General features: G+C 51.1%; 1 protein-coding gene across 1 annotated transcript in view; it reads left to right on the top strand.

The window, feature by feature from the left end:
* The first annotated feature begins 919 nt into the window (after positions 1-919).
* LOC137370928 (dicarboxylate carrier UCP2-like) overlaps positions 920-9,488 on the top strand; it is a 37,638-nt gene continuing 29,069 nt past the window's right edge. The window contains exons 1-2 of the mRNA XM_068032800.1: positions 920-997; positions 4,504-4,615. The gene's annotated coding sequence lies outside the window, so the exon portion shown is untranslated. The remainder of the gene's footprint in view (positions 998-4,503; positions 4,616-9,488) is intronic.

Here is a 9,488-nt window from a genome sequence, read left to right as displayed (position 1 = left end):
CCACTGACCAGTCAACGGAAATTGAATATGACAAGCAATATTTATAGCTGTTGCTTCAATACTATTCATTACAAACTTTCCTTTTCAAAATCCAAGTGGGAAAGGAGCCAACCAAATACATGTGGAATAGAAGTTTCAAAGTACAGCTTGACATTGTCCATTACTTTATATTACGCATTAAAGGTTTTTTTCCCCCTCCCATGATAAAATCATATAAACAAGTCCATTCTGGCATCGTAATAAACATTGCCAAAAATCCAATGGGTAATTTAACTCTTGGCTTAAACTGCCAACGGGGAATTCTCGGATATGTATGGTCTGTACAACTTAGTTAATCTAAAATTATTTCAAAAACTGGTATAAACCTGGAGCAAAACGTGCTAAAAATGTTAAAAGCTGTATAATAACTCCAAATAATTGGCTTAAAGGCGATCTCTCCTCCTCTCTTTAGATGTATACACGCCCTTTCTTGCATGTATGTTATTAGTTTTAAAACGAATCAAATAATTTAAACACAAATCAATCGGAGCCGAAACCTGTCAGGTGCAAACTATTTACACTTCGAACTTTACAGAATAGGAAGAACATTTTACACAATTCAGATACAAATTCCTAGAACTATAAATAATTTAATCCAGCAAACACAGATAATTAAGAAAAACACACCAAGACATGTTTCTCCGGATCATACAAGTTCTGGGCTGTTCATTAGTGTGTGTTTTGGTTCTAATTGCTTCACAATTGGTGTAGCAATCCTATCTTCTCTCGTGACTAGTTGATTGAAGCTGTAGTCCGGGATACTTGAGTGTAATTGAAAGCAACAAATCTCTTTCTTAACCAATGAGAATTTACCAATCCAGTGTCAACATGTATAAATAGAGATCGAGGCAGTCTATTTAAAATAGTTTTGGGAAGAAGTAGGGGAAATTTAGATTTCATGGAGTAGTTTTTTTTTGATGTAGCGTTCACCATTTCGTTTGTTAGTAATCTTTATCAGGTAAGAAAGTTAATTTTATTCTTTGTTTTCCATATATTTTACTGGCTTGCGTACATAACTCTCTTCGTAATACTCTATTAATTTATCTCATGTCTTTAACTATAAAGACATGTATAACCTACTAATTCGTACTTTTTTCTTATTAAAACGCTTTCACGTAGCGAAATAGTTAAAATATGTCATAGCTGTCGAAATCACAATGTCCAGTGGCCACTTAACATAACCCATTTTCCTCCTTTTCCCACCACCCATAAGGTTTATCAGTACTTAGCAAGGCTAGGTCAAGTTGGTGAAGTCCTATCCTAAACGGCGCTTTTTACCTGCAATGAATTGGTTTGAGTCCGTAACTGGGATAAGGTTTAGTGAACACCGGCATCTGCCTCATGGTTACTAGCCTTTCAAAACCAGAATTAAAGAGCTAATGTTTAGACTTTTTACTGTGCTATGTATAAAGTCCATTTAGGTGCAAGTCTACGTTTTCAAAATTATTTCATGTGCTTCAGTCGCTTTTGTTCCCCTTGAGAAAGCAAAGGCCCCTAATTACTTTAGGCAACACTAATTCATCAGTGGGCATGTGCATGCATGCACAGGGCACTATCCTGGAAGACCGGAGTCCAGTTTACAGCCAAGGAATAAAAACAAAATGCTGGAAATGCACTGCAGATCTGGCACCATCTGTGGAGAAAGAAAGGGAGTTAATATTTCACGTCAATGGCCTTTCATCAGAACTGGTCAAGGTTAGAATTTGCTTTGAGCAAGTGGGGTGGGTGGGCGAAAGGAGGGAGAGAAGAAAATGATTTGGTCGGGGGAGGGCAGGATAAATTAAATGGCAAAGATGTCATTGACCAGCTTCCAGTGAAGCTCCATGCAAGCTTGAGGAGCAGTACCTTTATCTTAGTCTTTTTACAGCCCTCTGCACTCAACGTTGAGTTCAACAACCATGATTTTATTTCTAATCATGAGATGTGGGTGTTGCTGGCAAGCTGAGTATTTATTGCTCATCTTTTAATTTTCCTTGTAGATGATGATTATCTGACTTGAACCACTGCAGTCTGTACAGTGAAGGTACTGCCACAGTGATTAAGAGGGGAGTTCTAGGATTTTGACCCTGCAGCAATGAAGGGATACCAATATTTTCCAAGTTGTGTGTGGACTAGGAGGGAAACTCTTCCCTGCTGTTCTTGTCTTCTGGATGGTTTGGAAGGAGCCTTGGTGAATTACTGCAGTGTACCTGGTCAATGCTATGTATTGCTTCACTGTGTTGATGGTGGATGGGGTGCTGATCAAGTGGGCTGCTTTGTCCTGGATGGTGAGCTTCTTGTGTATTGAAGCTGCACTCATCCAGGCAAGTGGAGAGTATTCCATCCCACTCCTGACTTTCACCTCATAGATGGTGGAAAAGCTTTGAGTCAGGGTGAGTCATGCCACAGAATAACTAGCCTCTGACCTGCTTATGTAGTCACGTTGTTTGTGTGGCTGGTCCAGTTCAGTTTCTGGTCAATAGTAACCCCAGGATGTTGGGCTGAGGTCTGGGACAGATCAGCCATGATATTGAATGGTGGGGCAGGCTTGAGGGGTCAAATGGCCTACTCTCGCTCCTATTTCTTGAATTCCTCATCAACATCCTAAAATACAACAATGGTAATGTTGTTGAATGTAAAGAGGAAGTGCTTACCATCTCTTGGAGATGGTCATTACTTGATATTTATTTGGTGTGAATGTAACTTGCCACTTAATAGCCCAAGCCTGAATGGATTTTTAAGTTGTTTGTGGGATGTGGGCATCACTGGCTAGGCCAGCACTTGTTGCCCATCCCTAAATGCCCTTGAACTGAATGGCTTGCTAAGCTATTTCAGAGGGCATTTTAAGAGTCAACCACATCGCTGTGTGTCTGTAGTTGCATGTTGGCCAGACCAGGTAAGGACAGCAGATTTCCTGTCCTGAGGGACATTAGTGAACAAGATGGCTTTTTACAATCAAAATGGTTTCATAGTCACCATTGGACTAGCTTTTTAATTCCCCGATTTATTGAATTCAAACTACACCATCTGCCATGGTGCAATTCAAACCCATGTCCCCAGTGCATTAGCCTGGGTTTTGAGGTTACTAATCCAGTGACATTACCATTATGCTGCCACCACCTTCCACTGTTAAATTATCTGAAGCATTGCAAATGGAACCAAAGACTAAACCTCCCCACTTCTGACATTGTATTAGAGGGAAGGCATTGATAAGAACATTACAGCGCAGTACAGGCCCTTCAGCCCTCGATGTTGCGCCGACCTGTGAAACCATCTGACCTACACTATTCCATTTTCAGCCATATGTCTATCCAATGACCACTTAAATGCCCTTAAAGTTGGCAAGTCTACTACTGTTGGAGGCAGGGCGTTCCACGCCCCTACTACTCTCTGAGTAAAGAAACTACCTCTAACATCTGTCCTATATCTATCACCCCTCAACTTGAAGCTATGTCCCCTCGTGTTTGCCATCACCATCCGAGGAAAAAGATGCTCACTATCCACCCTATCTAACCCTCTGATTATCTTGTGTCTCTATTAAGTCACCTCTCCTCCTCCTTCTCTCCAACGAAAACAACCTCAAGTCCGTCAGCCTTTCCTCGTAAGACCTTCCCTCCATACCAGGCAACATCCTAGTAAATCTCCTCTGCACCCTTTCCATAGCTTCCACATCCTTCCTATAATGCGGTGACCAGAACTGCACGCAATACTCCAGGTGCGGTCTCACCAGAGTTTTGTACAGCTGCAGCATGACCTCGTGGCTCTGAAACTCGACCCCCCCCCCCCCACTAATAAAAGCTAACACACCATATGCCTTCTTAACAGCCCTATTAACCTGGGTAGCAACCTTCAGGGATTTATGCACCTGGACACCAAGATCTCTGTTCATCTACACTACCAAGAATCTTCTCATTAGCCCAGTACTCTGCATTCCTGTTACTCCTTCCAAAGTGAATCACCTCACACTTTTCCGCATTAAACTCCATTTGCCATCTCTCAGCCCAGCTCTGCAGCCTATCTATGTCCCTCTGTAACCTACAACATCCTTCGGCACTATCTGCAACTCCACCGACCTTCGTGTCATCTGCAAATTTACTAACCCACCCTTCTACACCCTCATCCAGGTCATTTATAAAAATGACAAACAGCAGTGGCCCCAAAACAGATCCTTGCGGTACACCACTAGTAACTAAACTCCAGGATGAACATTTGCCATCAACCACCACCCTCTGTCTTCTTTCAGCTAGCCAATTTCTGATCCAAAGCTCTAAATCACCTTCAACCCCATACTTCCGTATTTTCTGCAATAGCCGACTGTGGGGAACCTTATCAAACGCCTTACTGAAATCCATATACACCACATCCACTGCTTTACCCTCATCCACCTGTTTGGTCACCTTCTCAAAACTCAATAAGGTTTGTGAGGCACGACCTACCCGTCACAAAACCGTGCTGACTATCTCTAATGAACTTATTCTTTTCAAGATGAAGCAGCTGAAGTTGGTTGGGCATAGGACGCTACCCTGAGGAACTCGTGCAGTGATATTCTGGGACTGATTGACCTCCAACAACCAGAACCATCTTCCTTTTGTGCCAGGTATAACTTCAGCCCCTAGTGGTCCCCCCCTTCTCTCCTCTCTTTTCTCTTTCCCCCCCCTTCTCTCCTCTCTTTTCTCTTTCCCCCCCCTTCTCTCCTCTCTTTTCTCTTTCCCCCCCCTTCTCTCCTCTCTTTTCTCTTTCCCCCCCCTTCTCTCCTCTCTTTTCTCTTTCCCCCCCCTTCTCGCCTCTCTTTTCTCTTTCCCCCCCCTTCTCGCCTCTCTTTACTCCCCTCCCCCCTTCTTTTTTTTAGAATATTACAGCGCAGTACAGGCCCTTCGGCCCTCGATGTTGCGCCGATCATCTGACCTACACTATTCCATTTACATCCATATGTCTATCCAATGACCACTTAAATGCCCTTAAAGTTGGCGAGTCTACTACTGTTGCAGGCAGGGCGTTCCATGCCCCTACTACTCTCTGCGTAAAGAAACTACCTCTGACATCTGTCCTATATCTTTCACCCCTCAACTTAAAGCTATGTCCCCTCGTGTTTGCCATCCTCATCCGAGGAAAAAGACTCTCACTATCCACCCTATCTAACCCTCTGATTATCTTGTATGTCTCTATTAAGTCACCTCTCCTCCTCCTTCTCTCTAACGAAAACAACCCCAAGTCCCTCAGCCTTTCCTCGTAAGACCTTCCTTCTCTTTCTTCTCCTTCCTTCTCTCCTCTCTTTTCTCCCCTCCCCCCCTTCTCTCCTCTCTTTTCTCCCCCCCCCTTCTCTCCTCTCTTTTCTCCCCTCCCCCCTTCTCTCCTCTCTTTTCTCCCCTCCCCCCCTTCTCTCCTCTCTTTTCTCCCCTCCCCCCCTTCTCTCCTCTCTTTTCTCCCCTCCCCCCCTTCTCTCCTCTCTTTTCTCCCCTCCCCCCCTTCTCTCCTCTCTTTTCTCCCTCCCCCCTTCTCTCCTCTCTTTTCTCCCCTCCCCCCTTCTCTCCTCTCTTTTCTCCCCTCCCCCCCTTCTCTCCTCTCTTTCTCCCCTCCCCCCCTTCTCTCCTCTCTTTTCTCCCCTCCCCCCCTTCTCTCCTCTCTTTTCTCCCCTCCCCCCCTTCTCTCCTCTCTTTTCTCCCCTCCCCCCCTTCTCTCCTCTCTTTTCTCCCCTCCCCCCCTTCTCTCCTCTCTTTTCTCCCCTCCCCCCTTCTCTCCTCTCTTTTCTCCCCTCCCCCCTTCTCTCCTCTCTTTTCTCCCCTCCCCCCTTCTCTCCTCTCTTTCTCCCCTCCCCCCTTCTCTCCTCTCTTTTCTCCCCTCCCCCCTTCTCTCCTCTCTTTTCTCCCCTCCCCCCTTCTCTCCTCTCTTTTCTCCCCTCCCCCCTTCTCTCCTCTCTTTTCTCCCCTCCCCCCTTCTCTCCTCTCTTTTCTCCCCCTCCCCCCTTCTCTCCTCTCTTTTCTCCCCTCCCCCCTTCTCTCCTCTCTTTTCTCCCCTCCCCCCTTCTCTCCTCTCTTTTCTCCCCTCCCCCCTTCTCTCCTCTCTTTCTCCCCTCCCCCCTTCTCTCCTCTCTTTTCTCCCCTCCCCCCTTCTCTCCTCTCTTTTCTCCCCTCCCCCCTTCTCTCCTCTCTTTTCTCCCCTCCCCCCTTCTCTCCTCTCTTTTCTCCCCTCCCCCCTTCTCTCCTCTCTTTTCTCCCCTCCCCCCTTCTCTCCTCTCTTTTCTCCCCTCCCCCCTTCTCTCCTCTCTTTTCTCCCCTCCCCCTTCTCTCCTCTCTTTCTCCCCTCCCCCCTTCTCTCCTCTCTTTTCTCCCCTCCCCCCTTCTCTCCTCTCTTTTCTCCCCTCCCCCCTTCTCTCCTCTCTTTTCTCCCCTCCCCCCTTCTCTCCTCTCTTTTCTCCCCTCCCCCCTTCTCTCCTCTCTTTTCTCCCCTCCCCCCTTCTCTCCTCTCTTTTCTCCCCTCCCCCCTTCTCTCCTCTCTTTTCTCCCCTCCCCCCTTCTCTCCTCTCTTTTCTCCCCTCCCCCCTTCTCTCCTCTCTTTTCTCCCCTCCCCCCTTCTCTCCTCTCTTTTCTCCCCTCCCCCCTTCTCTCCTCTCTTTTCTCCCCTCCCCCCTTCTCTCCTCTCTTTTCTCCCCTCCCCCCTTCTCTCCTCTCTTTTCTCCCCTCCCCCCTTCTCTCCTCTCTTTTCTCCCCTCCCCCCTTCTCTCCTCTCTTTTCTCCCCTCCCCCCTTCTCTCCTCTCTTTTCTCCCCCTCCCCCCTTCTCTCCTCTCTTTTCTCCCCTCCCCCCTTCTCTCCTCTCTTTTCTCCCCTCCCCCCTTCTCTCCTCTCTTTTCTCCCCTCCCCCCTTCTCTCCTCTCTTTTCTCCCCTCCCCCCTTCTCTCCTCTCTTTCTCCCCTCCCCCCTTCTCTCCTCTCTTTTCTCCCCTCCCCCCTTCTCTCCTCTCTTTTCTCCCCTCCCCCCTTCTCTCCTCTCTTTTCTCCCCTCCCCCCTTCTCTCCTCTCTTTTCTCCCCTCCCCCCTTCTCTCCTCTCTTTTCTCCCCTCCCCCCTTCTCTCCTCTCTTTTCTCCCCTCCCCCCTTCTCTCCTCTCTTTTCTCCCCTCCCCCCTTCTCTCCTCTCTTTTCTCCCCTCCCCCCTTCTCTCCTCTCTTTTCTCCCCTCCCCCCTTCTCTCCTCTCTTTCTCCCCTCCCCCCCCTTCTCTCCTCTCTTTTCTCCCCTCCCCCCCCCTTCTCTCCTCTCTTTTCTCCCCTCCCCCCCCCTTCTCTCCTCTCTTTTCTCCCCTCCCCCCCCTTCTCTCCTCTCTTTTCTCCCCTCCCCCCCCCTTCTCTCCTCTCTTTTCTCCCCTCCCCCCCCTTCTCTCCTCTCTTTTCTCCCCTCCCCCCCCTTCTCTCCTCTCTTTTCTCCCCTCCCCCCCCCTTCTCTCCTCTCTTTTCTCCCCTCCCCCCCCCTTCTCTCCTCTCTTTTCTCCCCTCCCCCCCCCTTCTCTCCTCTCTTTTCTCCCCTCCCCCCCCCTTCTCTCCTCTCTTTTCTCCCCTCCCCCCCCCTTCTCTCCTCTCTTTTCTCCCCTCCCCCCCCCTTCTCTCCTCTCTTTTCTCCCCTCCCCCCCCCTTCTCTCCTCTCTTTTCTCCCCTCCCCCCCCCTTCTCTCCTCTCTTTTCTCCCCTCCCCCCCCCTTCTCTCCTCTCTTTTCTCCCCTCCCCCCCCCTTCTCTCCTCTCTTTTCTCCCCTCCCCCCCCCTTCTCTCCTCTCTTTTCTCCCCTCCCCCCCCCTTCTCTCCTCTCTTTTCTCCCCTCCCCCCCCCTTCTCTCCTCTCTTTTCTCCCTCCCCCCCCCTTCTCTCCTCTCTTTTCTCCCCTCCCCCCCCCTTCTCTCCTCTCTTTTCTCCCCTCCCCCCCCTTCTCTCCTCTCTTTTCTCCCCTCCCCCCCCCTTCTCTCCTCTCTTTTCTCCCCTCCCCCCCCCTTCTCTCCTCTCTTTTCTCCCCTCCCCCCCCCTTCTCTCCTCTCTTTTCTCCCCTCCCCCCCCCTTCTCTCCTCTCTTTTCTCCCCTCCCCCCCCCTTCTCTCCTCTCTTTTCTCCCTCCCCCCCCCTTCTCTCCTCTCTTTTCTCCCCTCCCCCCCCCTTCTCTCCTCTCTTTTCTCCCTCCCCCCCCCTTCTCTCCTCTCTTTTCTCCCCTCCCCCCCCCTTCTCTCCTCTCTTTTCTCCCCTCCCCCCCCTTCTCTCCTCTCTTTTCTCCCCTCCCCCCCCCTTCTCTCCTCTCTTTTCTCCCCTCCCCCCCTTCTCTCCTCTCTTTTCTCCCCCCCTTCTCTCCTCTCTTTTCTCCCCCCCTTCTCTCCTCTCTTTCTCCCCCCCTTCTCTCCTCTCTTTTCTCCCCCCCTTCTCTCCTCTCTTTTCTCCCCCCCTTCTCTCCTCTCTTTTCTCCCCCCCTCCCTCCTCTCTTTTCTCCCCCCCTCCCTCCTCTCTTTTCTCCCCCCCTCCCTCCTCTCTTTTCTCCCCCCCTCCCTCCTCTCTTTTCTCCCCCCCTCCCTCCTCTCTTTTCTCCCCCCCTCCCTCCTCTCTTTTCTCCCCCCCTCCCTCCTCTCTTTTCTCCCCCCCTCCCTCCTCTCTTTTCTCCCCCCTCCCTCCTCTCTTTTCTCCCCCCTCCCTCCTCTCTTTTCTCCCCCCTCCCTCCTCTCTTTCTCCCCCTCCCTCCTCTCTTTTCTCCCCCCTCCCTCCTCTCTTTTCTCCCCCCTCCCTCCTCTCTTTTCTCCCCCCTCCCCCCTCTCTTTTCTCCCCCCTCCCCCCTCTCTTTTCTCCCCCTCCCCCCTCTCTTTTCTCCCCCCTCCCCCCTCTCTTTTCTCCCCCCCTCCCCCCTCTCTTTTCTCCCCCCTCCCCCCTCTCTTTTCTCCCCCCCTCCCCCCTCTCTTTTCTCCCCCCCTCCCCCCTCTCTTTTCTCCCCCCCTCCCCCCTCTCTTTTCTCCCCCCCTCCCCCCTCTCTTTTCTCCCCCCCTCCCCCCTCTCTTTTCTCCCCCCTCCCCCCTCTCTTTTCTCCCCCCCTCCCCCCTCTCTTTTCTCCCCCCCTCCCCCCTCTCTTTTCTCCCCCCCTCCCCCCTCTCTTTTCTCCCCCCCTCCCCCCTCTCTTTTCTCCCCCCCTCCCCCCTCTCTTTTCTCCCCCCCTCCCCCCTCTCTTTTCTCCCCCCCTCCCCCCTCTCTTTTCTCCCCCCCTCCCCCCTCTCTTTTCTCCCCCCCTCCCCCCTCTCTTTTCTCCCCCCCTCCCCCCTCTCTTTTCTCCCCCCCTCCCCCCTCTCTTTCTCCCCCCCTCCCCCCTCTCTTTTCTCCCCCCCTCCCCCCTCTCTTTCTCCCCCCCTCCCCCCTCTCTTTTCTCCCCCCCTCCCCCCTCTCTTTTCTCCCCCCCTCCCCCCTCTCTTTTCTCCCCCCCTCCCCCCTCTCTTTTCTCCCCCCCTCCCCCCTCTCTTTTCTCCA

Source organism: Heterodontus francisci, chromosome 6 (genome assembly GCF_036365525.1).
Source record: "Heterodontus francisci isolate sHetFra1 chromosome 6, sHetFra1.hap1, whole genome shotgun sequence".
NCBI lineage: Eukaryota > Metazoa > Chordata > Chondrichthyes > Heterodontiformes > Heterodontidae > Heterodontus > Heterodontus francisci.
The sequence above is the reverse complement of the archived record's forward strand: the minus strand, read 5'-3'. Positions and strand labels throughout refer to the sequence as shown.